At 51.7% G+C, this 26,830-nt stretch overlaps 1 protein-coding gene across 5 annotated transcripts in view; it reads right to left on the bottom strand.

The window, feature by feature from the left end:
- The window catches only part of PACSIN1 (protein kinase C and casein kinase substrate in neurons 1), a 68,999-nt gene that overhangs the window by 10,155 nt on the left and 32,014 nt on the right, over nucleotides 1–26,830 (bottom strand). Inside the window, exon 1 of one of the 5 annotated variants that reach the window (XM_055406466.2) lies at nucleotides 19,535–19,642. The exons of 3 other annotated variants lie outside the window; for them this stretch is intronic. The gene's annotated coding sequence lies outside the window, so the exon portion shown is untranslated. Of the gene's footprint in view, nucleotides 1–8,312; nucleotides 8,458–19,534; nucleotides 19,643–26,830 lie in introns of those variants that run through there. One more of the 5 variants, XM_055406464.2, reaches the window with a different exon arrangement.

The raw sequence follows: 26,830 nt of genomic DNA, 5'->3' as shown, positions 1-26,830 counted from the left end.
TGTTGCCGCCGGGCCGGACCAGGCACTGCCCAACTCCTACCCCCACCCAGCCGTTACCGCCACTTCTAACAAGCATGGCTCAGGAGTCAGGAGACAGGACACAGAGAGCCAGGGGCCTGGTCTTCAAAGGGGCAGTGAGTTCAGGACAGGCCTGACCCTGAAATGGAGCAGGACCCTCTGATCCTTGACTCCCATGTCCCCAGCCTGCCTTCTGTCTGTGGAAAAACTTCAGTCAACGAATCAGTTTAATCAGAGAAACGAGAAAATGAAGAAACAAAACTAAAAGTCTACAAGACTAAACAAGTCCAACAAGACTAAATAATAATTGTTTAGTCTTTAAGCAAAGTCAAAGTCATATAGCTCCTCCTCAAGGGCTATAGATAACATTCTGAGCCATGTCCCGTGAGCTGTCTTATAGACACTCACTGCAGCCATGACCTCAGCTGCCGCAATTCCAAGAGCTGGCCTCGAAGAATGGGAATAACCTGACCCTGGAACTGAAGATTAGCTGTACTTAAAACAATCAAGATGACACTGTTCAGACCACCACATGACCAACTTCAAGATGACTGTCAGAGCTGACTGTGTTGTTTCTGCAAGTACCCCCCTCCTTGCACCTATAAAAGCTCTTCCCCACTGACTGTCGGGGGTGAGGCGTCAGCCTTTGGATAGGAGTCTGCCCTCCCCACCAGTGTGCCGGCTCTGAAATACGGCAAACTTTCCTTTTCACCAGCCTTGCCTCTTTACTGTCTTTAGAGCAGCAAGCAGCCAGACCACTACGTTTGACAACAGTTTTTGGCCCCCAACATGGGGCCGCTGCACTCTCACAGTATCTGGCTCCCTGGGGTTCTCCCATGACCACGCATTGGGGTGGCTGTGAGGAGCCTGCTGCTTGTGGCCAGCTGGCCCCAGGAGGTGGGTCTGGGGGGACATTCCTAGCAGCTGCTGAAACCATTTGTTTCAGGGATCTGCCCTATTTCTTCCCTGCTCGGCACTGGCTGCCAATGTATACTTTTCCTTGCTGGAACAGAAACAGGAATCTAGACCAGCTGATGAGCCCCAAGACCGAGTAAGTCCACCAGTATGCACCCAGGCAAACTTCTCTTTTCAGCTCGAACTGCTATTTGGACATTTTGCCAATTGGTTCTGACATGTGTCTGAAGCTGAGGGCAATTTGTGCTGGGAAAGGATTTATTTGGGACTCCATGTCATCCTCTTGGAAGATTGCGACAGTTCTGTCTTCTGGTGTGTGAGTGCGTATTCCATGTGTGTGAACAGAAAAGTTTTAGCAATGAGGTTACTAAAAGAAAAAGGTTTTCTGTTCATTTTAATTTGTACTTTTAGGAAAAAGATAAATTTTCTGGCCACATCGTGTGGCATGTGGGATTCCAATTCCCCCATGAGGAGTCAAACCTGTGCCCCCTCTAGTGGAAGCACAGAGTCTCAACCATTGGACCACCAGTAAAGTCTCAGAAATGTTCAAGAGATGGGAAACCCAGACCACCTTACCTGCCTTCTGTGAAACCTATATGCAGGTCAAGAAGCAATAGCTAGAACCGGACATGGAACAACAAGACTGATTGCAATTTGGAAAAGGAGTATGTCAAGGTTGTATATTGTCACCCTGCTTATTTAACTTATATGCAGAGTACATCATGAAAAGTGCCAGGCTGGATGAAGCAAAAGCTGGAATCAAGATTGCCGTGAGAAATATTAATAACCTCAGATATGCAGATGACACCGCCCTATGGCAGAAAGCAAAGAACTAAAGAGCCTCTTAATGAAAGTGAAAGAGGAGAGTGAAAAAGTTGACTTAAAACTCAACGTTCAGAAAACAAAGATCATGGCATCTGGTCCCATCACTTCATGGCAAATAGATGGGGAAACAACGGAAACAGTGTCAGACTTTATTTTCTTGGGCTCCAAAATCACTGTGGATGCTGATTGCAGCCATAAAATTAAAAGACTCTTCATGGAAAAAAAAGCTATGACCAACCTAGACAGCATATTAAAAAGCAGAGACATTACTTTCCTGACAAAGGTCCCTCTAACCAAAACTATGGTTTTTCCAATAGTCATGTATGGATGTGAGAGTTGGATTATTAAGAAAGCTGAGCACTGAAGAATTGATGCTTTTGAACTGTGGTGTTGGAGAAGACTCTTGAGAGTCCCTTGGACTGCAAGGAGATCAAACCCATCAATCCTAAAGGAAATCAGTCCTGAATATTCATTGGAAGGACTGATGCTGAAGCTGAAGCTCCAATACTTTGGCCACCTGACGCGAAGAACTGACTCCTTGGAAAAGACCCTGATGCTGGGAAAGACTGAAGGCAGGAGGAGAAGGGGACGACAGAGGATGAGATGGTTGGATGGCACCACCCACTCAACGGACATGAGTCTGAGTAAGCTCTGGGAGTTGGTGATGGACAGGGAAGCCTGGAGTGCTGCAGTCCACAGGGTCGCAAAGAGACTGAGAGTTAGACTGAGAGACTGAACTGAACCGAAAGTCTCAAAGATAATTTTTTAAACAGTATATGACAATAGTATCCTTTAGACTCTGGAGAAAATTGGTTGAGATGAAACTCTTGAAATTCCAAAAGAATTTTGAAATTATTCTTGTTCCTTTTGCATATGTAGTTAGAGAAAGCTAACTTGATAAAATACTGTTTTCAGAATTCTGACAAAATTCTGAGAACAAAAATACGCCTGGGAGAACTTGAAGTTAACTCTCGTCATGTCCTTGAAATACAAACAAAGCTCACTTTGCCTGAGACTTCGGCCTTGGGTTAATTAGCAGAACTTCAAAAGACGTTGGGTTCATTAAACATGCATCTTGTACCATATTAAGGAGAAATAAGGTTACGAGAAAAATGTAAGTTGTTAGAGGTTATGGAATATGTTCTTAAGTTTGCCAGTCAGTAAATGCTGGTATAACAGTTCACTTACTTGTTTTTTGGCTTTGTTGAGGTTTTCATGGGTTAAAAATTGAAATATGTAATGAAAGCTACTAAAAATGAAGCATTTCAGTCTGTAAAGCAAATAGGATATCTGCTGTCAATGAGAAAAAGTATGAAGAATGCAGATATTTTTGTTGAAGAAAAAATTATGATAATAGCTTTGTCCTAGAGCTAGTTGTTTCCAGATGGAGAAAAATAAGGGATGAATCATATGGATACAAAAGTGATGAAAGATTTGCAGAAAAAAGTGGAGGGGGTACTTTGAGAAAAGAATTTTGTATGCTGTCAGGAGTGATTTAAGATTAGATTGGATTTAAATGAAACTTTGTTATTAATAGTAAGCTGGTGTAAGACTAGAATTTAGTTTTGGTTCTCCCCCAAATTTTTCTAGAATATCGAGCTCCTTTGGATAGCAGACTTCAAGTTTCTTTCTCTACCTAACTTTGACTATTCCAAAGGTCTCCTAGACATTCAGAAGAAATAGTGAAGTAACTAGGATTTGTCGTGCTTAGCTGCTCAATCATGTTCGATTCTTTGCAACTCCACAGACTGTAGCCCACTAGGCTCCTCTGACCATGGGATTTTTCAGACAAGAACCCAAGAATGTTCATGGGTTGCCATTTCCTCCTCCAGGGGATCTTCCTGACCCAGGGATGGAATCCACGTCTCCAGCATATTCTGCACTGCATGAATATTCTTTACCCGCTGAGCCGTCAGGGAAGCTGTAACTAGGATTATTTGGTAAGTAAAATAATATGGACAACATTTAATAACTTTCAGATCATATTGCTGAACTATGTAAGAAATTTAAAGAATTCTAATGGAAAGCTGGGATTCCCGGATGGCTCAGTGGTAAAGAATCTGCCTGCCAATGCAGGAGACACAGGTTCAGTCCCTGGGTCGGGAAGATTCCCTGGAGTAGGAAATGGCAAACCACCCCAGTATTCTTGCTGGGACAGAGGACATAGGAGACTGGCGGGCTACAGTCTGTGGGGTTGCAGAGAGTCGGACACTACTGAGCACGCATAATGGAAAGTTATTGTTGTGCTTCAAACCATATTTTTTACCCCAGTTTTCAGGATGGAAAAAAATTGTCTACCGGAGTTATCATAGAGGACAATTATTTATGATGTGTATCACTGCTGGCTTTAAGTTCAAACTGCCGCACAATTGCACTTATTTCACATGCTAGCAAAGTAATGCTCAAAATCCTTCAAGCTAGACTTCAACAGTATGTGAACCAAGAACTTCCATATGTTCAAGCTAGATTTAGAAAAGGCAGAAGAACCAGAAATCAAATTGCCAACATCCACTGTATAATAGGAAAAGCTAGAGAATTCCATAAAAACATCTACTTCTACTTCATTGACTATGCTAAAGCCTTTGACTGTGTAGAATCACAACAAACTGTGGAAAATTCTTAAGAGATGGGAATACCAGACCTTACCTGCTTCCTGTGAAACCTTTTTGCAGGTCAAGAAGCAACAGTTAGAAATGGACATGGAACAATGGACTGGTTCAAAATTGGGAAAGGAGTACATCAGAGCTATATATTGTCACCCTACTTATTTAACTTATATGCAGATTACATGATAAGAAATGCCAGATTGGATGAAGCACAAGCTGGAATCAAGATTTCCGGGAGAAATATCAATAACCTCAGATATGCAGATGACACCACCCTTATGGCAGAAAGTGAAGAGGAACTTAAGAGACTCTTGATGAAGGTGAAAGAGGAGAGTGAAAAAGTTGGCTTAAAATTCAACATTCAAAAAACAAAGATCATGGCATTTGATCCCATCACTTCATGGCAAATAGATGGGGAAACAATGGAAACAGTGAGAGACTTTATTTATTTTGGGGGGCTCCAAAATCACTGAAGATGGTGACTGCAGCCATGAAATTAAAAGACAGTTGTTCCTTGGAAGGAAAGACATCACAAACCTAGACAGCACATTAAAAAGCAGAGACATCACTTTGCCTACGAAGGTCCATCTAATCAAAGCTATGATTTTTTCCGGTAGTCATGTACAGATGTGAGAGCTGGACAATAAAAAAGACTGAGTGCCGAGGAACTGATGCCTTCAAACGATGGTGCAGAAGACTCTTGAGAGTCCCTTGGACAGCAAGGAGATCAAACCAGTCAATCCTAAAGGAAATCAACCCTGAATATTTATTGGAAGGGCTGATATTGAAGCTGATGCTTCAGTACTTTGGTCACCTGATGTGAAGAGCCGACTCATTGGAAAAGACCCTGATGCTGGGAAAGATTGAAGGCAGGAGGAGAAGGAGATGACAGAGGATGAGATGGTTGGATGGCATTATTGACTCAATGGACATGAGTCTGAGCAAACTCTGGGAGATGGTGAGGGACAGACATGACTGACTGACTGAACTACAAAAAAAACCTAAAAGCATATGTACAATGCTTTTGTTACAACTGAGTATTAGTGCTAAAATGTATAGCCTATCAAATACTTCCCTGTCAGCACACCTCTGTTCTTGTTTGTTGGGTCTGATTAGTTTTCCCCCATCATGGATAACTAGGCCAGTATATAAACAAAAAGTAGGCCTAGCACCGAGAGACCTGAAAGGACCCAGTGCAGGCAACTGAGCCACATCTGGCAATGCTGGAAAAATATATTGATTATCAATGTTTTCTATGGAAAGATTTGTAATTAAAGGGGGAAACATACATTGTATATCTTGTAAACAAACATTGTATATATGTTTGATATATAAACAAACATTGTATATCTACTTTAACCATTAAGGGGAAAACAACACATTCAGAGAATAATACAAAGATGCATTTTGATTATTATCCTCATTGTAATAGGTCTACCGATTTTTAAATGTTTGTCCAGGTATTATGACAAAGTAATCAAAGAGAGAGGTAATGTTTTCACAATACAAAATGCTGATGCTAAGTTTGGAAGTTGAGATTATTTCCAACTTTGTGTCCATTCCCAAAATTATGGAGGACGATGCCCCACTTTATGCTTCCCTGATGGCTCAGATGGTAAAGAATCTGCGTGCAATGCAGGAGACCCCGGGTCAAGAAGATCCTCTGGAGAAGGGAATGGCTACCCACTCCAGTGTTCTTGCCTGGAGAATCCCATGGACAGAGGAGCCTGGCGGGCTGCAGTCCCTGGGGTCGCAGAGTCGGACACGATGGCGCGACTAATACTTTCACTTTGGCACATGCTCCGCTTCAGTAGAAAGTCTCCACAGCAGCTGTCGGCCCATCCCCTCAAAGCTCTGGGGAAAACTGGGACAGAAATGGAACCGAAACAGAGCCCCTCTGCCAAGTCTGTGGTTAACCTCTCTGTCCAGAAGTTTATTCTCTTTCTTCTGTAGCTGTCCCTCCTCAGGACTGAGGAGCATCACGGAACAGGGGCGCTGAGACGGGGCAGGGCCCTATGGTCTTTGTCCCCCATGTCCTCAGCCTGCCTTCTGTCTTCGGAAAAACTTTAACCAACGAGTGAGTTTAATCAGAGAAATGAGAAAATGCAGAAACAACAGGAAACAGTCAACAAGCTCAACAACACTGAATAATAATGGTTAAGTCATTAAACATAGTCAAGGACCATTAGTTCCTCCCAAGGACTATAGATAATATTCTGAGCCATATCCTGTGAGCTGTCTTACAGACACTTACAGATAAAGCCCCCACCAGGTGGAAGAAGTTAACTACCTGATGACTGACTGTAGCCATGACATAAGCTGCCACAGTTCCTAGAGCTGGCCTCAAAGAAAGGGGAGCAAACTGACCCTGAAACTAATGATGAACTGTACTTAAAACAATCAAGATGCTCTATGTTAAAAAACAAACAACCCAGTCAAAAAATGGGCAGAAGATTAAAATAGGTATTTCTCCAAAGAAGACATACAGATGGCCAAAAAGAACACAAAAAGATCCTCTACATCACTAATCATCAGACAAATGCAAACCAAAACCACAATGAGGCATCATCTCACACCAGTCAGAAAGGAGATCATCAAAAGTCTACAAACAGTAAATGCTGGAGAGGGTGTGGAGCAAAGGGGGCCCTCCTACACTGTTGGTGGGAATTGGTATAACCACTGCAGAGTAGAGTATGGAGGGTCCTTAAAAAAACTAAAGACGGAACTACCATATGGCCCAGCAACCCCAATCCTGGGCATGTATCCAAAGAAGACCATACTTCAAACACACACACGCGTCCCACTGTTCATTGCAGCACTACTTACAGTAGTCAGGACGTGTAACAAACTAAAATGCCCATCGACAGGTGGATGGATACAGAAGATGTGGTACATATATACAATGGAATACTACTCAGCCAGAAAAGGAACGAAATAATGCCATCGGCAGCAACATGGACAGACCCAGAGATTGCCTCGCTATGTAAGTCAGACAGAGAAAGAAAAATATATAACTCTTATGTGGGATCTAATTTTTTAAAAATGATACAAATGAGCTTACTTATAAAACAGAAGCAGACTCACAGAGTTCTAAAAGAAACTGAAGGTTACCAAAGAGAAACAGGAGAGGGAAGGATAATTAGGAGCTTGGGATTAACATACACACGCTGCTATGCATAAAACAGTTAACCAGGTTCTGGCCATCCAGTGGTTAAGAACCCACTTGCCAATGCAGGGGACACGGATTGGAACCCTGGTCCGGGAAGACTCCACACGCCGTGTAGCGACTGCGTCTGTGCGCCACAGCTGTGGAGCCCGTGTGCCCTAGAGCCCGAACGCCGCCAGGGGGACAGTGCCCGCTCGCCACGACTAGAGAAAAGCCCTCCTGCAGCAATGAAGACCCAGCACAGCCAACAAGTAAGACAGAATCAAATTTTAAAAAATAAAATAAAAATACATCGCTTATTTAAAAAAAAAATAACCAACAAGGACCTACCATGGGGCATAGGAAACTATACTCAATATTCTGCAATGTGAGTGAAGAATCTGAGAATGTCTGTGTAACTGGGTCACTGTGTTGCACACTAAAACCAGCACAGCACAACAGTAAATCAGCCATACTTCAACAGAAAATCAAAAAATTAAAAAACAAGATGACGCTGATTAGACCACCGGTGACCAGTTTCAAGACGGCTGTCAGAGCTGACTGTCCTGTTTCTGTGTGGAGTCCCCTCCCTCCGTCTATAAACGCTCTTGCCCCCCTGACTGTCAGTGGCGGGGAGTCGGCCTTTGGACAAACATCTGCCCTCCTACCGAGGTTGCCAGCCTCCAAAATAAAGCAAACTTCCTGCCAACCTTGCCTCTTCAGTGGCTTCAGAGTGGCAAGCAGCCGGACCCCCACCTTCGGTAACAACCTATCAGCAGCTGTGACCCTCGAGCAGGGCATACCTCGGACACCATGAGCCTTGGCCAGTGAGGACTGGGGGGCAGGCTAGTCTCTGCAGGCTCCAGCGCAGGGTGGCTCTCCCCTTCCGGGGCCTCAGCCTCCCCATCTGTCTGGAGCCTGGTGCTCTTTTCCCAGTAACCACCCAGTACTGCCTCCCTACTCCTCGCAGGATCTAAATATATCTTGTTCCTTTCACCTTGGCAAAGCCTCAGACACTTTCCCACACTCATGCACAGCAGCGGTGGGTGGGTGGGAAGGCAGCTGAATTCATCAAGGGACAAAGAAAAGAGTCTGAATTTTTTTCTCCTTAATTTGGCACTTTTCACTTAGAAAGCAGTACTTGCTTCATAAAGAACATTTCGAATTTAGGTTTGGAGCAGTAAAGGGCAGGGATGTTTAATGAAGGACCCTCAACCGGGGTAGGTAAATAAGTATCCTGGGGTCAGAGCCCACCTAGAACCCTTGGAGTCACTGAGCTCTGCTCTTTGGGATCCCAGCGCGTACAGCTGTCAGCAGCTGGAGGTGGGGGCAGGGACAGGGCGGGGGGGAGGGTAGGGACATCCCGCCACCACAAGAGTGGTTGGACCCACCCTGGTGGTGGGGAAGGGACTCAATACAACCTTATTGGAGGGAAATACACCACCGCTAGCAATTTACCTTCCAGCTAGCTAGGTAAGCTGATGCCGCCCAATTTGTTTATTGCAGCACTGCTTGTAGGAACCAAAGGCAGGAAACAACCCAAATGCCTGGCCACAGGGGACCAGTTAAATAAATTACAATGCAGGCCTGCAACAGAATGCTCTGGTCTTGAATGGAAAGAACCCAAGCCATGTCACTAAAGCAAAACGAGCCAGGTTCGGCACCATGTGCCTGGATGCTTCCATTTTTATGGGGGGAAATACAGGAGCAGAGCATATTTTTGGAAAGCTGAGTAATGGTGGCTGCCTTCGGGGAACTGTGTGGCTGGGGGATGGGAGCGGGCATTTTCACCATGGGTCTCCTTGTGCCTTTTAGGTTTTGCCTTGCATAAACTGCATATTCTTTTTAACAAGCCTCCAGCCTTGCAAGGGAGGTGCAGACATAGAGAACAGACTTGTGGACACAGGAGGGGAAGGAGAGGATGAGACGAACGGAGAGCAGCATGGAAACATATACACTACAAACATAAAATAGCCAGTGAGAATTTGCTGTGTGACTCAGGGAGCCCTGTGACAACCTAGAGGGGCGGGGTGGGGTGGGAGGTTTGGAGGGAGGGGACATATATATACACCTATGACTAATTCATGCTGATGTGTGGCAGAAACCAACACAATATTGTAAAGCAATTATCCTACAATAAAAAAACAAAAAAGCCTCTGGGCTCCAGGTGTTAGAGGAGAGCTGAGTAAGCTGGGAGCCAGGACAACGTACTTGAAGCGTGGAGGGAGGGGACAGCAGTCAAGACTTGGCAAGTCAGGCTAGGAGGGAATGCATGAGAGCAGAGGCCACTCTCCCCTCTGTCCAATCCAGGGAGGATGGAACTGGCTGTGGTCCCACCCTGGGTACAGGCAGGGTCTCCTGGCTCCTGGCTGATGTAGAATGTGCAGCGGAAATAGCTCTAGCCTTGGGTCCCTGCTCTGCCACCAAGTTGCTGTGTGATGCCGGGCAATTCACATGGCCGTGCTGGGCCTTGCTGGCAAATGGGAGCGATGCAACGAGACTGAAGGATTAGATGAGACAGGGGAGAGGGTCCAGCCCAGTCTAACCCCAGGATGGACCCGCAGAGGTGGCCCGGGAGGCCAGGCAGGCAGCCTCAGGACGGGGAAGTGGGAGGAGGCGTGGGAGCCCCCAGCACCGCATGGCCAGACATACCACCCCAACTCGCCCCTGCTTCCTCCAAACCAGCCTCACACCCCCGTCCGTGGTACAGGTGGGCAGCCTCACTCTGGCAAACGCTGGGGCCTCCCTGAACGGCCTTCCTGAATGCCGTCACGGAGCGCAGCATCTCTCAGGTCAGGAAGCTGGCGTGGCCGGAATCCGCTGCTCCTGGTGAGTTAGCCCCATCCGCACTCAGCGCTCCTCAGCCCATTAAACGGTACAGTGCCCACCTGACCTTCCTCACTGTGGCTGTAAAGCTGTGAGGCCCAGAAAGCCCTTTATCCCTAATGACAACAGTTGGCATTTGTGGAGCACAGTATTGGGGCCAAGGCCTGTTCACACGTCTTGATGGCTCTAACTCCTGCCACAGTCCTGGAAGGCGGGGGCTGTCATCACCCCCACGGTGCAGACGCACGCTCAGGGGCTGAGACCTGATTCAAGGAGCCTGCCAGCTCTCACTACTGATTTGTCACCTCTGTTGCTAGAATGGGGGTGGGGGTCCCTTTTCAGGGTGGGCCCTCTCTGTCTGCAATGCAGGAGACCCGGGTTTGATCCCTGGGTCGAGAAGATCCCCTGGAGAAGGGATTGGCAAACCACTCCAGGATTCTTGCCTGGAAAATCCCACAGACAGAGGAACCTGGCAGGCCGTGATCCATGGGGTCACAAAGAGTCGGACACGACTGAGCGGCATGTCTAACACCAACATTAACCTCTCTGTGGAGCCAGGGAAGGGTGCCAGGCCTTTTCCGCCCACAAGGATGGTGCAGCCCTTGGCACAGGTATGGCATCAGGGTGCGGGGCTCTGGCCCCAGCTTGACGGCTGATCAGTAAGATCTCAGCCAGTTTGCACCATGGGGGTCCCAGTTTTCTAACTCATATGATGAGAAAACAATACTTGAGCCTTCAAAGATCAAATGATAAAAGGGCAGTAAGGTCTTTTTGAAAACCACAGACCCCTGTGAAAATCTGAAGTTTCAATGCTGCTCTTGACCTTACCTATAGAGAGAATGGAGCCCCAGGGTGAAAGGTGTCCCCCCTCAGGCCCCAAGCCCACTGCTGCTGCTGCTGCTGCTGCTAAGTCAATTTATTCGTGTCCGACTCTGTGCGACCCCATAGACGGAAGCCCACCAGGCTCCCCCGTCCCTGGGATTCTCCAGACAAGAACACTGGAGTGGGTTGCCATTTCCTTCTCCAATGTGTGAAAGTGAAAAGTGAAAGTGAAGTCGCTCAGTCGTGTCCGACCCTTAGCGATCCCACGGACTGCAGCCTACCAGGCTCCTCCATCCATGGGATTTTCTAGGCAAGAGTACTGGAGTGGCTTGCCATTGCCTTCTCTGAGCCCACTGCTAGCTGCCTTTAAAAGACCTTGAGGGCAGAGGCTTTAGTCACATTCCCTGAACCCCGGACTTGGAGAAGGGACGTAAGAGACATGAGTCTCGGGGGGGTGGAATGGGGAGGGCAGGCCTGGTGTGGACGGCACAGTGTGGACTCGCACGGCTTTAGCCACTAATAACCACAGGCCTCGGATTCATCCAGCTCGGCTTTCTCCCCCCACCCTCTACCCAGCGCATCAGCGGGTCCTGAGCTTCGATCTCAGCTACCCTGGGCCCAGTGCCCCCACCTCCCTACAGCGGCCTCTTCACTGGTCCTCCTGCCTCTGACCTTGTTTGTCTCTCCCCAACCCTGGTCTGTTCCCCAGGCATCAGCCAGAAGGAAACTGGTAAAAGCTAAATCTGATTCTTCCAGCGCTTTCTCCCTTTCCTCCTCACTTTTGCAACCTGCATAACACTCGTCCCCACGCGACAGCCTCTCAGCACAGTAGTCATCACGCTGACTGTCTTCCTCTCCCACTCAGAACATCAACTCTGTAAGCCCAGAGATTCTGTCTGACTCTCTGCTATATTTTAAAACATCCAGAGCAGTGCCTGGCACATAGTAAGTGCACAATACTTATTTATTGAATGAATGAAAAAAATGTCAACCTTTTGGAACAGTGTTTCAGTAAATAGCAGAAACACTGAGTTCCGTACTCGAGAGTCAAACACAGTCACCTGCACACAGCTGACGTCCAATAAATGTTGATGAACACACACCCAGGAGCCAGCATCCTCCCAGGAGAGTGGGGTCCCCGATTCCCCCCGTCCTTTCTCTGGCCCCCTTCCTCTCCTCCTGGTCAGCCCTCAAGGCCCAGTTCCACGGTCTCTTCCTCCTTGATTCCCCGAGATGATTCTGCCCTTGGGGTGGTGCCCTCCCTCCTTAGGGACCCAAAGTGCAGACAGAATAGGTGTCAATAGCCTCAGGCGGTCACACACCCGCTCCCCTCACCCCGCTTCACTCTCCCTTCATATCAACCACAACCATTTCTGAGTACCTACTGTGTGCCAATCTCTTCATATACTCTATTTCTAATCCTCATAACAACCCATTAAAGATATAAATGAATCATAACAACCCCAAAATATATACAATGGAATATTACTCAGCTATAGAAAAGGATGCATTTGAGTCAGTTCTAATGAGGCAGAGGAAACTGCAGCCTATTATAGAAAGTGAAGTAAGTCAGAAAGAGAAACACCAATACAGTATATTAACACATATATATGGAATTTAGAAAGACGGTAACGACGACCCCATATGCAAGACAGCAAAAGAGACACCGTTTTAAAGAACAGACTTTCAGAGTATGTGGAGAAGGCGAGGGTGGGACGATACGAGAGAAGAGCACTGAAACACGTGTATTACCATATGTGAAACAGGTGGCCAGGGCAAGGTCAATGCATGAATCAGGGCACTCACAGCCAGTGCTCTGGGATGACCCTGAGGGATGGGGTGGGGAGGGAGGTGGGAGGGGTTTCAGGATGAGGGACACCTGTGCACCCGTGGCTGATTCATGTCGATGTATGGCAAAACCACCTCAATATTAATTAGCCTCCAATTAAAATAAATTAATTTTTTTAATTAAAAAAAAAACACATTGAAATAGGTGGTGACTTCTCTGCCTTCTCTGAGACTCAAAGACTCAAACATGTCCAAGGTCAGCAGGGAGGAGGCAGGGTCAGACGCAGACCCAGGGGTGAGTCCCTCCCCTGCCCCTTCCTGCCCTGGTGCCCAGTCCAGAGTCATTCCACAGGTGTCACCCCGGCCCTCCTGGCCTAAGGGACCAGCTCAGCTCAAACCTGGGCGGGGCCCTGGGAAGCCAGGGCTGCGATCCCTCACCCAGGGTGGGCCTCAGCTTCCACAAACGTTCCCACAGCTCCCCAACCCTCAGGTCACCCAGACATGGACGAGTTCACTGTGCCTGGCCTGGGACCACACAAGGACCCTCACCAGCCCCTGCTGGGGCTTCCGAGACAGCAGGAAGGGTTCAGGTCAGCTGGAACATGCTGTCCTTCCAGCCCTCCCTGTGACACCACCCCCAAGCTGATTCCGGGTTCTGTTCACATCTTCCCTGATGCCTGGGGTGCACGCCATCCTCCTTCCCACGATCGCCTCTCCCCAAAACGGCCCCGCTTCCCTCTGAGGCCCACCGCATCCCACACCCTGGTGCGGCTCCTCGGCACCCCTGACCATCAACCATGCCTCGCTGTCTCGGGAGGCAGCCTGCTCTCCCCCAGGTCAGCGCTAAGAGCAGGCCAGTTACAGGCCCTGCCGCGGGGCTGGACAGGGCGAATGGGTTCGAATCCTGGCTTTGCCACTTTATGGGTGGTGTGACTTTGGCAAACGGCTTAAATGCTCTGTGCCTTAGTTTCCTCATCTGCAAAATGGAGGTGATGCTACCCCCGACCCCACGGAGTTGGTGTGAGTTCACCGTTATTATTACTGTGGGTATTATTACCGTGGGTATTATTACCCGTACTTCCCAGAGGGTCAGAGCTTTCAAAACAGGAGGCTGTCTGGGTGATCTCCCTGGTGTTAGTCCCTCAAGTTGTATCTGACTCTTTGCGACCCCATGGACTGTAGCCTGCCAGGCTCCTCTGTCCTTGGGGATTTTCCAGGCCAGAATACTGGAGTGGGTAGCCTTTCCCTTCTCCAGGGGATCTTCCCCACCCAGGGACAGAACCCGAGTCTCCCACATCGCAGGCGCACTCTTTACCCCCTGAGCCACCAGGGAAACCTCTCCCTGGATGCCCTCACATCTCCTTCTTCCCTCTATGGACTAACATCCCCATCCGTTCCGTTCTGGTTCTGTCGCTCAGTCGTGTCCGACTCTATACGACCCCGTGGACTGTAGCCAACCAGGCTTCTCCGTCCATGGGATTCTCCAGGCAAGAATACTGGAGTGGGTTACCGTTTCCTTCTCCAGGGGATCTTCCCGACAGACTTCTGCTAAGGACTGAACTGTGTCCCCCTCAAATTTATACAGTGATGCTCTATCCCCACGAAGTGACTGCATTTGGAGACAGGCTTTCAGGAGGTGATTAAAGTTAAATGAGTTCACGGGGTGAGGTCTTAATCCAACAGGATCAGCGTCCAAGTTAAGAGGAGGAAGGGAGGGCCGCGCCTTCTCCCCAGGCTCCAGCACAGCGGGGGGCTAGTTAAGGACACAGTGGGAAGGCCGCCGTCGACAAGCCGGGAAGACAGGTCTCACCAGGGCCCCCGACAAGCCCTCGATATCGGACTTCCAGCCTCCAGACTGTGAGAAATCAGTGTTTGCTGTTTAAATCACCCAGTCTGTGGTGGTCTGTTACAGCAGCGCAGCTAAGACCGCTTTCCATGAGACAGCTGGGCTTCATCTAGAACCCCAGGTCTCCAGGTGGGGAAGAGAAGGTCCCAGACCTGGCTTTGTCTGGCCTTCTCTTTGGATCTAAAAACCAGACTACCCAACTTCCATGTCCTGTGAGGTGAGTGCCCCGGACAATTCCCAGAGGGCCTGCCTCCAGAAACGATAAACCCCAAGGTGGGGAGGCAGGAAAGGGATGGAAGCAAATGGGGAGACTGAGCGAGGCAGACCCCCGAGAGACATGGAGCTCAAGGAAATGGGTGGGCTCATTCCAGGGGGAAAGGGTGGAAGGGACCCAGCCCAGCCGCCCATGGCTGGCCTCCCCTCCCCACCTCCCAGCCACTCCTCAGACCCCAGACTTCAGCTCCTCACCCTCCCCCGCCTTTCCCCTCTTCCTCCAGCTGCACCAGGCCCCAGGCCCTCCCTTCTGCTCCACGCTTCCCCGCTCCCAGGCCAAGCGGAGGGGGCAACATCTCATTAGGCCCGCCCATCTCTAGGGAGCCTGGAAGCCCGTTCTGGGTGCTGCAGACTTGGCAGGGAAGGAGACCAGGCTTCCCACACAGGGCCTACACTCCAGCGCAGGCAGGAAACCAAGCAGTGGGTGAATATCATTCATTAGATGATTCAGGTTAACAACAGTTAAAGAAAAGCAAGCAGGGAAGAGGGAAGTTGGGGCAGCCTCAGGTAACGACCAGCTGACCTGGTGGACACACACCCGGCTCCCCGCCTTCCTGGGCTCATCTGGGGTGTGTCCCCTCTGAGGGACCTGCTGGATGGTCCCTCCTCTGCCCACAGTGGGAACCTGCTTAATCAAGAACGATTCCTGCCTCACCTCCACACGCTGAGTGTTTCCAGGGACCACCTCCCAGTGAACCACTCTAATCACAGCCCTGACTCAGGCTCCACAGACGGGGTGGGAGGTGGGGGGTCCTCTCTGCTGTGGGTGCGTCTCCTCGAGACCACTCATCCCAAAGGTGGACGCTCTGTCCTGGCAAGGTGTGTCCTGTCCCGAGCCCTCTGCATCTCCAGCCTGGAGGGGCAGGAACCAGGTTTGCCCGCCCTGGGGTTGATACTCCTGGGGCGGGCACAGCAGGTTTTCCCAAAGGCACAGAACTCTGAGCAGGAAGGAGGGGCCCTCCACTCCGAGCAGCACTGGGGATGGAGGGCAGGCAGCTCGCTCTCCACCCCTTCCTGGCTGAGGAGAGCTCTCCTGGCCACAGTAGGGCAGAGAAAGGCAAGAGGCACACACTCAGTCCTTGAAGGACATCTTTTCCCACTCGATGCCCTGGGGCAACTGCCCCGTCCAGGGGAGGGGGGGCCAGTGGGCACTGCATCCCTTCCCCTGTGAGGCTGAAACCCACCTCCCCGTTACCTTGCAGAGGCGGGGGGGCCAGCCACTGAGCCAAAGACTCCTGGCTTTAATTGCAGCCCTGATCCTTTCGGTGTGGCTCTGGTGGCTGCTCTGGTAAAGTGTCTGCCTACAACGTGGGAAACCTGGGTTTGAAGCCTGGGTCAGGAAGCATTCCCCTGGAGAAGGAAATGGCACCCCACTCCAGTACTCTTGCCTGGAAAATCCCATGGACGGAGAAGCCTGGTGGGCTACAGTCCGTGGAGTAGCAAAGAGTTGGACACGACTGAGCGACTTCACTCACCCACTCCCGTGTTACAGTGTGAGCAAGCCGGAAACCCCCGTGCCTCGAGGAGCTGACACTCTAAAGGGCTGGCAAGACAAGAAACTGGACGAAAAAGTAAATGATCAAGTGTGTTAGAAGATGACCAAAGCTCTGGGGAAGACCAGGGGACAGGGAGGGATGGTGGGCGCTGAGGAGTGGTTCTGTTTACACAGGCTGGTCGGAGAAGGCCGTTCTCAGAAGGTGGCATTTGAGCAGAGTCCTGAACGAGGGAAGGGAAGACGCCACGCAGATACCTGGAGGAAGAGTGTTCAGCCCTGGGAACAGCTGGTGCAAAGGCCCTGGGGCGAAGCACAGCTGCCAGGGTTGAGGAACAAGGGGGCCACGTGGCTGGAGCAGGGGGAGTGAGGGGGAAGGCTGAAGTCAGGGAGGCTGACTGGGAGGTGATGCAGACACGTGGCGGCTTGTAGGTCAGAGGGGGCCCCGTGACCTCCCCCCATCGAGTGAGACCGGAGCCACTGCAAGGTGTGAGGAGAGGTGGGGTGTGAGCTGACTTAGGTTTCAAAAGATCCCTGGCTGCTAGGGGAGGTGAGGGGGAGCGCATACTAAGGGGGCACCTGCTGGCAGGCAGCTGCAGCCCCCTACCAGCCCCCCCAGTGACGGAAGAAGGGGACTTAAAGCAAGGTAGTAATACCGGAAGCTGGCGAGAGGTGCTTGGAGTTGGGAGATACTGACTTTGGGGCCAAGAAGATTTGCTGATGGTTTGGATGTGAAAGCGAGGGGTCAAGGTGATGCTGGGGTTTGGGCCTGAGCGCCTGGCCGGGGTGGTGTGGGGGGGCGGTGCTGCTTCCTGAGATGGGGAGCACAGCGGGAGGACCAATTTAAGGAAGCCCGGAGCTCAGCTTTGGAGCCCTGACAGCCAAGTGGAGATGATGCTTCCTCTCCCCAGACCTCCTACACCGGGGGCACGCGGGGAGGGCCAGCCTGGGCCAAACTGTTCTAGTCCTGGGGCCTCTGATGCTCCTGCAGCCGCCCTTCAGCTCCCTCTGATGCAGGGAAGGCTGCGGGGGGTGGGGCCCGGGTGCCCGGTGCTGTGAGCCCACTGGGTGTGATGGGATGGGGCTTCCATTCCTGTGCGATGACTGCCCCAGTGTCTGGGGGGGGGCCACAGTGTAGGAGAGAGACAGAGTGAGCACACACAGAGCCCAGGACGTGTGGGACAGAGAAAATGGTGGAGAAGGGGACTGCGGCCTAGAGAAGGCCAAACAGGAGGGGGAGTTCTGGGGAAGGGTCGGCTCTTTCCAGCTTCTGCCAAAGGAGTCTGCCCTCCAGGCCTCACTGGCTCCTGTCCTGATGGGGATGGATGCAGGCTGGTCGGAAGGAGAGTGCCAGGCCTCAGAGACAAGGGGGTGCACACAAGTTACTGGGTTGCTGGCTTCTGAGCAGATCTGCACCTCCCCACCCAGCTCCTGACACCTGGCCCACCTTCTCACCTGGGCCTTTAACCCCAAAGTAGGAGACCTCTGTACCTATATTCAGCAAGTGCAACTGCGGTTTGCAGAAATGAATGAACGGAGCTTCTTCTCGGCACGCTTCCCCTGACCCCGTCACCACGGCCCTGTCCCAGGTCCTCGCGCCCCCGAGTGCCCAGGGAAGGGGGAGCTCCAGTGTGGTGCCGAGACCCAGCCAAGGAGCCAGCCCAGCTCTCGGGGGCTGCTGGGGATGGAGGGCAGGCGGGAGAACGGGGAAGACCCTTCAGGTCCTAAGCCCCCTGGGCAGGCTGGAGGTTGACATGCCACCCCCTGCCCCCTTGGGCTGGGATCTCCCCCCACGCTGGCCGAGGCCCTTCAGCTGTGGCCCAGGGCTCCCCCCGCTCCCCGGGCCGGAGCTCCGTGCCCACTGCTCTGCCGCAGGCCCTCCTGCCCACTCTGTGCCCACAGCCAGGCAGTGCCGCCCAGCTCCTCCCAGGCCCGGCCCCACCCCCTCCCGGGCAGCAGCAGAGGCTCCTCTGCAGTGCCCCAGCTCCCCTAGCAGCGTCTGAGTCCATCCCGGGAGCCACACTGCAGAGGGACAGAGAGGGGAAAGGAGAGCCTCGGGCACCCCACCCCATCGGGGCCAGCCCCCACCCAGCGGGGAGACCCTGGGCCTGCTAATGGGGCAGGCGGGACCGGGCCCTTTGGGAGATCTGGGGGAACTGGGTCTACAAGGAGAGCAAGGGCGGGAAGGGCCTGAGCTTGGGGGAGAAGAGAGAGGTCCCCTCCCTGACCCGGGGTCTAGCCCAGGCTCTGAGACCACGGGGAGCCAGCAGAGAGGCTGCTGGTGTGGGGGTAGGAGGTGGGCCTGCTGGTTCCCGATGGCCAGGGCCTAGGACTGCCCTGAGCAGGGGTGGAGGACATCCTCACCCCCCCCACCCCCACCTCCAGGCCTCAGCCTGGGGAGCAGCAGCATCACGGGCTCCTGGAATCTCTGGCCCCCTGGGCCCACTCTGAGAGGGAAGGGGCACTTCTCTGGTAAGGACCTGTGGCAGAATGGAAGCGCAGAAAGGGGGCAGTAACGGGGACAGTCCTCCTGATGGGGAGGATCCAGCTTCTGCAGAGGGCCTCTGGGGACGCAGGCTGCGCCCCACCAGGTCTACTGGCCCCAGGGCTTGCTGCCGGGTCCTGCCGGTGGGAAGGCAGGAGCGGACGCCGGCCCCAGTCTCCGGACAGCCTCTTCCGGCTGTCCCCACAGAGATGCCTACCTGGGCCCGTCTGGGCACCAAGCCCGGGGCACGGAGGCGCGCGCGGCCCACGCTGGGCCAGGCCGGGGCCGGAGGGGCCGGCTGCCCTCCTCCTGCTCCGTGGCGGCGGGCGGGGAGAGGGCCTGGCGCCCGGGCCGGGGGCTCTGTCCTCCTGGGTTCCCTCCACCACTCGCTCGAGAACGCGGCGGCTCCAGGGCTGCAGACGCCGGCTCCCCGCCGCCCGCCGCCGCCTCCTCCCTCCCTCCTCCCGACCCGCCTCCTTCTCCCGCCGCCCACCTCCGTCTGCTCGTTTCCATGGCAACTGGGCAATGCTGGCTCAGACAGCCTCCCTCCCGCGGACACCAGGGGACGCCCGTCTCCTGCGCGGCGCCCGCACTCCCGGCGGGCACGCGCACGCTTCACCTTCCCGGGCTCCGGCAGCCACGCCCCACGGCGGGGCGGGGCGGGGGGGACGGGGTCCCCAAGACCCTGCCTCCCAAAATGCCTTCAAGACTCTGGAAGTTGCGTCCTTTCCACATGCTCCCCTCAGGTCCTGAAAATGCTAGCGCGTGTCGCTCTGCAAAACATTTCCACTTGCTTAATCATTTATTCTCATTCAATCCCTTCTCAATTTCAAACTTTAGAGATTTTTCTGGGTCAGGCCAAGTGTGAGATGCTCCTCTACGATATCATTCCAAGAGATTCCATACTCATTTTACAGATTAAAAACCGAGGCCCACAGTAGTAAAACCACCTGTCTGGGCATCCAAGGCTCCTGGGCTCCCTGTTGGCAGTCACGCCTTGTGATTCTAATTCTGGGGCTGGTACCGCAGGCCAGAGCTGTCTCACACACCCCACAGCAAACATGTACTACACATGTATGACCCATCCACACAATACTTGTCCATGCACATGTGCATGCCAATGACACATATACACTCACTACCTGTATTTGCACATGTGCATTTCCACAAGTCTGTGTACTTACCGATACGTGTACAGATCACACACACATACACTGAAACACTAATATCAGTGTACACATATCTTTGACATGTGTACACACATCTACACGAATCCAGAACATACAATGCATAAACTTTTGCCCCACAAAATCGCAGCTGTACACACAAGCCCCCAACCCTGGCCTCATGGGAGGGGATTGGTGACACAAGTGAGTATCCCAACCAGGGGACTGAACAATAAGCCCCTTCCTAGGAGAGGATCTGCCTGCACCTCTGGACACTGATCTGCCTACGGTCTCTCAGGCTGCTGCTGGAGGGCCTGGAGGGGACTGTGGGAGGCTGGGGAGACAGGTCCACCTCCCCCACTCCTTCTCCCTCATTCTGAAAGTCTTCTGCCTGGTCCAGACTAGACCCCACCTACAGCCCCTCAGCCTCGGCAGCCCACAGATACCCCTCCATTCCACAAGTTGTTGTCCAGTCCTGGTACCTGGAACAAAGACAGGATTGAACAAAATAGACCCCCTTCCCTCAAAAGAATTCCAGTCTTCAGAGAGCCCCGCCACCGACCAAGAGGGATAGATAACATCCAGAGGGGGCCAGGGGAGGGCGTCTTTAGGTCAAGAAGCGAAAGGGGCCCAGGACACAGAGTGTTCCCCATAGGATGCACTACCCTCAGCCCAGGACAGCCTCAGAAAGACCTCAGCAGGGTCACTGCAGGCCCTGTGCCCCAGGGCAATACTCAGGGATCCCACACAGCCCAGAGAGGACACACACAGTCAGAAAGAAGTGGAGACCCACCAACAATTAAGCCAAAAAGTGCCTGTTAATACAGTGACAGCCTCTTTCATAGTTCATCCCATCTAAAACCCTCTCGGTCATAAGTCTGCTGCCAATTAAACCAAGACATGCTATTAATATAGGTCGTATGAAGCATTCTAATATCAATGATGTCAAAATTGAGGGGGAAATCATCTTGGAACAGATGAAATGGGGCACTTCATTCATTCACTGAATATTGGCTAGGCACCCACTATGTGCCTGGGGTTCTACGTGCTGGGATGCAGGCCACCAGCAAAACAAAGTCTCTGCCCTCAGGGGTGACAGACTAGTGGATTTACTGGACCCCTGTTCTCTTGCAGCATCTCTGCGAGGCTCCAGGACTGATGAGGAAACAGGCTCTGAGTGGTTGAGCAATTTGCTCGAGAGGACAAAGACAGAAAATGCCTGGGCTGGGATTTGAACTCCCCGTCTGCCAAGCTTATCCCATGGGTCCCATTAGGAAAGATCTGATTGGGAAACATGGTGACGGCCACCCATTTTCTAAAAGGATGCTTCTCATCCTTAGATCAAGGCAAGACAGGATCATATGTACTCGAATATGTCAAAGAGTGGGCATGAGTGAGGATCCCCCCAAACGACCTCAGAGGTGACTTCCAGCCTGGCCTCCTTGGGCCAGAAGCCTGATGCTGGTTGTCCCCAAACCTGGAGGTCCTCAATAGTCACTGAGGTCCACACCCAGGCCAAGAGTGTGGGGATGCCTGGTGTCCAAGAGCAGAGGCTCCCAGGAGAGCTAGGAGGCAGGGAGGGATTGAGTTCCCAGGCCCTGTAAACAGAGCCCCCAGCCCGCCTGCCAGCCCCCGGCCTCGGATCATCTTTCTCCTAAACAGCCAGCTCCAACCAGGGATATCAAAGACAGCTGCCCCCCGCTCACCTCCATCAGCCTGATCCGGCCCCATCTGCTGTTGGGAGGGTCACCAAGAGAGGTTCATGAGGGAAGAAGACAACAAGTTGGAAAGACTTAGGTTTTGTCAAAGTTGACATTGATAAGAGACCCCCTAAAGCAGCAAAAATACCGGTAACAGGTTACACCTGTCAGCCTGTGCCCTTTGAAACTGCCCCATCTTTATCTCCTACCTTCCTTGTCTCCTTCTTCCCACGTGGACCCCCATTCAGGGGAAAATTGTCCTCTGCCAATTTTTTTGTCTTTTGGTGTTTGTTTTTTTTTTTGGCCTGTGGGATCTTAGTTCCCCAACCAGGGTTGGAACCTGAACTTCCTGCAGTAGAAGAATGGAGTCTTAACCACTGGACTGCTGGGGGAGTCTCCTCTGCCAGTTCTGTGGCAACTTTCCCCTGCATGTTACTTAAGCTAGAAAAATATCAAGGAGTTGCCATCTGCAGCCTCCACTCCTGTACTTGTAGGCCCCAGACAGGCCCAGGGACAATCCCTAATCCACACACACACACACACACACACACACAGACATACACCCTGTGTCCGACCTTAATCGTGTTCCAGTCCCACAGGTTGGATCAGTCTACAAATAAGGAGGGGGCCTTGCCCAGGCCACAGGGCAGCTGCTCTCCTGGCCCCCAGAGAAGTCAATCCCTTTTGTCACCGCCTCCTTCTCCAACCCAAAGAGCATCATGGTCCCCACCCCCCCCCAACCCCCATCCCCCGCCCCAGCCCAGCAGTAATCTTCCCTGTTCCCCAGTGCTGCGAAAACACAATCAGGGCTCATTAACTGCTGCTTTGCATCTCATTTGCATAATGCCCCCATGACTGTCAAAGTACCAGAATCCTCCCCTAGCCTCTGCCCCTGACAGGTGGGGCTGGCCAGCAATGGAGAAATAACCTGGACAAGGCTCTGCTGAGGGTCAGTGGAGGGGACCAAACAAGGGGGATGGGGAACAATCAGAGGGAGAAAATCAACAGCCGCTTCAAGTTTCAGACCCTGAAAGCCCCCAGAGGAGGGGCAGTTGAAACTTACTGAGAGTGTGCTAAGGCCAGGCACCGTGCACCCTGCTTTACACACATCACCACTTGCTTTCCACCATGAACAGGTGTGAAAGCCAGTTCAGAGCAGTAACGGCCACACTATTCAAAGCCTGGGTCTCAAAACCCACAGCCTGGGCATCCCCTGGGAGCTGGGAAGACAGCCAGCCTCTCAAGTCCCACCCCAGACCTCCAGATCAGAGTCTGCATTGTAACAAGGTCCCAGGAAATTAGTTTTGGGGACTTGGCCTGTGAAACAGCTTGAAGACGATGCTGGTGTCAGAACAGAGGCGTCCGCCCAAATCCCATGTTAGTGTCTTTAATATGCTTAACAAAATGTTTCCTGAACACCTACTATGTGCAGCACAGCTCTAGGCAGTGGGACACAGCACAGAACCATGAGATAACCCCATGGATGTTTCATGCCAAAGCGGGAGACACACAATAAATACAGTAAAAGTTCAAGTGGCTCTGGGTACCATCAAGAAAAGTAATGTGGGTAAAGGAATAGAGGATGAGTGGGGCCATTTTAGAATCCTTTTTTTTTTAATACTTGACTTTTAATCTTTTAATTTTTTATTTTTTGGCCGTGCCATATGGCATATGGGATCTTCGTTCCCTGACCAGGGCTCAAACCCATGCCCCCTGCAGAGGAAGAGTGGAGTCTTAACCACTGGACCACCAGGGAAGTCCCTAGAATCCCTCTTTGAAGAGATAACATCTGAAAAAAGACCTGTATAAAAGGGAAAGGGAGGTGTGTGATGATTTGGGGGAAGAGTGTTTCTGGCAGAGGGAACAGCACGGGCACGCTGTCCTGAAGTGGGAGTGAGCTAGGCACACTGAAGGCACCCAAAGCTGAATGGATGGGTGGACGGGTGGGTGGGTAGGTGTAGGAACAGAGAACAGGCAGGGGCTAGATCCTGTAGGGCCTCGTGGACCATGGTGAGGATCTGGATTTTATTCTAAGCAAGAAAGGAAGCCACTGGTATTTTTGAGCAAGGGTGGGGAAGAGATCCGGTTAATGTTTTCAAAAGATCACTGTGGCTTTGATGTGGAAAACTGACTAGAAGGAGGCAACAGCTGAAATGAAGGGACAGTCCAGAGGCTTCTGCAATATTCATTCCCAACGGGAATGAGAGTTTGTGGCCACTGAGACCTACGACCAAGAGCACTTGTGGCAGCTTTGCTCATAATTACTCCAGACTGGAAGCGACCCAAATGCCTATCCAGAGGGACTGATCAATAAATCATGGGGTTATTGCATGCAGTTGAGATCATTTGCTTTTTCACTGCTGTCTAGGACTCCACGGTGCAAATTCTACTGTGTGGTCTGCTTGCACAGTTGAATACTATACAGCAATGAAAAACATACAGCTACACACGACTACATGGAAAACATCTCAAGACATTATGATGAGCAAGAGAAGCCGAACTTAACAGAGCATACTAAACGGATTCTATTTATACAAGGTTCTGCTGCTGCTGTTAAGTCACTTCAGTCGTGTCCAACTCTGTGCGACCCCATAGACAGCAGCCCATCAGGGTCCCCCATCCCTGGGATTCTCCAGGTAAGAACACTGGAGTGGGTTGCCATTTCCTTCTCCAATGCATGAAAGTGAAAAGTGAAGTTGCTCAGTTGTGTCCGACTCTTCGCGACCCCATGGACTGTAGCCCACCAGGCTTCTCTGTCCATGGGATTTTCCAGGCAAGAGTACTGGAGTGGGGTGCCATTTCCTTCTCTGTTCAAGAACAGGCAAATCTAGATTTCTGGTTCCTGGGCAAGATGGAGTAAATGTACTTGTCCCTTTTCCTTCTGCAAAGTCCAGCTAAAAGTCCTGGAAATAAACAAATATAAGAAGACTCTAAAAGGGAAGAAAAGAAGACAGGCTGAGGGAGACCTCAGAACCCGAAGAGTGACAGGGCAGTGAGTTCTCTGGGTTTTCTTTTCGCCCGATATATCACAGGTGTGCGATTGCAGAAGTCAGCAACCTGGAAAGACCAATGAGTATGGACAATAACAGCCCTAAAAAAAGCCTCCTCTCTTCAGCCAAAGAATTAGGAGAGGTGCAGTTTAGCAAGATAAAAATCTTTAAAACAAGAAATGCCCTACTGTAGCCAAATGCCATGGGAAAAAACTGCACCCCAGCCCTACCCACCCCCATGAGCAGGGGTCAGGTGGGCAGCCTTGCCTGGCAGTAACCAGCACCCCAGCCCCTAGTGCTGCAATGCTTTCACCTGGACACACCTCTCCTTGAGTGACAAAATACAATGAAACTGCATGGGACTTGGGGCAAATTCTGGACCCAAAAGATACAAAGAGACCAAAAAACCCACCTGTGACTTTTGAAGAGCCTGAAGCAAAAACAGCATGTTGGGAGCAAAAGCAGTTACTATGCATGCTCCCTGCACACACTATCGCCTGCTGCTGCTGCTAAGTCACTTCAGTCGTGTCCGACTCTGTGTGACCCCATAGACGGAAGCCCACTAGGCTCCCCCGTCCCTGGGATTCTCCAGGCAAGAACACTGGAGTGGGTTCACCATTGCCTAAGGGTGGGCAAAACGCCTAAATGACCCCTCTGGCCAGACCCCTGGACACACACCCCCCTCGCCCCATATATGGGACAAGCTCACTGCCCTCAGGGAGCAAACAAGCAAGGGAACCTGTTGTTTGTTCTTGCTGCAGCAGAGGTCCCCATTAAAGCCTTGTCTGAATTTCTTGTCTGGCCACTAGTCGATTTCTATTGATTGGGGAAGCTCAAGAACCCTGATCACTAACACCCCACTACGAGGGTGTGAGTTGGCTGGGTTCCGCTGGCTGGTTCATTTCCATATGCCTCAGTTGGGGCTGGAATGTCCAAAGCAGCTTCTTCATTCATAGGACTGAGATGCCGGGGTAGCCGGCAGCTGGCTGAGTACCTGTCTCTTCCCCTCGTCCCCTCCCCTCCCTGACTTTATCCCCACGTGGTGTCTCCAGCCGAGTACCTGGCCCTACTTATGTGGTAGCTCAGGGTTTCAAGAGCATACAGTCCAAAAGGACAAGTTCCAACGTGTGCGTGTGTCGTGTCCAACTCTTTGTGACCCCATGGACTGTAGCCCGCCAGGCTCCCCTGTCCATGGAACTTGCCCGGCAAGAATACTGGAGTGAGTTGCTGTTTCCTACTCCAGGGAATATTCCCGATCCAGGGATTGAACCCAAGTCTCTTGCGTCCCCTGCACTGGCAGGCGGATTCTTTACTACTGAGACACCTGGGAAGTTCTCCAAGGTGTGAGCATTTAGCTCTCAAGCCTCCACTTCCATCATGCTGGCCAACATCTCACTGGCCAAAGCAAGTCAATGGCCAAGCCCAGAGTCCATGCAGGGAGGCTGGCGAGGGTCACACCAGGGTGTGAGTAACAAGAGTTGGGGTTTCCAGATGGGGGTAGGGAGCACCAGGGTCCCAGATAGTTCTATGATGGGACCCAACACTTTGCTTTTTTTTTTTTATGACCTTCTTTCCAGGTAGCTCCCCACTATGATACAGTCAGCCCAGGGAGCACACCTGGAGCACTGCTCCTAGCCTGTAATACTTGTTCCACGCCACTGTGATCAAAGAGGCTTTTACAGCTCCCTAATGTCTGTGCAGCGATCAAAGGGAATGCCACAGTCACAATCACTGTTCTAGGGGGCGGACAGCCCAGGGCAGACACACACACCCCCTGGGAACAGGAAGGCTGTTCAGATACTGGCCTCTCCCATCAATCTGAGGCTCCAGTTTTTGGTCCTAACTTGGCCCCATTCCAGCCCAGAGACCTGACCTGGGTCTCCCCTCTCTCCTTCCAAGTGAGGGGGTTGGACTATAACCTCTGCACCACTCA

Source organism: Moschus berezovskii, chromosome 23, assembly GCF_049115385.1.
Source record: "Moschus berezovskii isolate FMDL1 chromosome 23, NW_MosBer_1.0, whole genome shotgun sequence".
Lineage (NCBI taxonomy): Eukaryota > Metazoa > Chordata > Mammalia > Artiodactyla > Moschidae > Moschus > Moschus berezovskii.
Note: the sequence above shows the minus strand (reverse complement) of the source record. Positions and strands in the feature narration are given on the sequence as shown.